Genomic DNA, 730 nt, shown 5'->3' with positions numbered 1-730 from the left:
CAGAGTTGTTGTCTTCCCTAAGCTATGAATGTCCTGTGCAGAATTTATGTAGATGTAGGTATAACAGGTTATTTCATATCAAGCTGTTGCTGTTGTTGAGGGTTGATCATGCAAGTATCTCTTCAGGCTAGCACAGCATTGAAGAGCATGCATAAATTACACATTTGATGCAGTCACAGACCCCTGAAAAACATGCATGAATTAGCTTTCGCAGTCATTGTTCTGGTGCAAAGATGAAATTGCATCTTCCAGCATTCTTTCCCTATTTGAACACGTGCATTTGGGGCTGCTTGTCCCATAGATGCAGAAAAGTTTTCTAGCACTTAAGTCTGGGCAGGCTCAAGATAGAGAAAAGGCAGAGTTCCTTGCAGCCATCATTTCCTATTCAGATTAGAAGCTTCCATATGCAGGACAAAAGAGTTGCAAGTACATGAGAAGTACCTTTTTGTTCCAGTGTGTTGAAATCAGTGTAACTTCTCTAGCTTGCAATTTATTTATTTTTTGTCTTTCAGTTGAGCCTGTTCTCTAGCTGTTGGAATAAAACAGGGTTTAAAGTAGGAAATAATTTTGTTTGTTTGTTTATTTGGGGAAGAATAAGGCAACAGTGAAAGTTCTGATATTCAGTGTAACTTTATTTTTCAAAATCTTACAAGGAACTATTTTTTAGGAAACTTACTTCTGAATCAAAGTAACGCTAACTACCTGGCAAAATTTAAAGTAATATTGTACT

The sequence above is a fragment of the Podarcis muralis genome, chromosome 2 (assembly GCF_964188315.1).
Source record: "Podarcis muralis chromosome 2, rPodMur119.hap1.1, whole genome shotgun sequence".
In the NCBI taxonomy this organism is placed as follows: Eukaryota; Metazoa; Chordata; class Lepidosauria; order Squamata; family Lacertidae; genus Podarcis; species Podarcis muralis.
The sequence above is the reverse complement of the archived record's forward strand: the minus strand, read 5'-3'. Positions refer to the sequence as shown.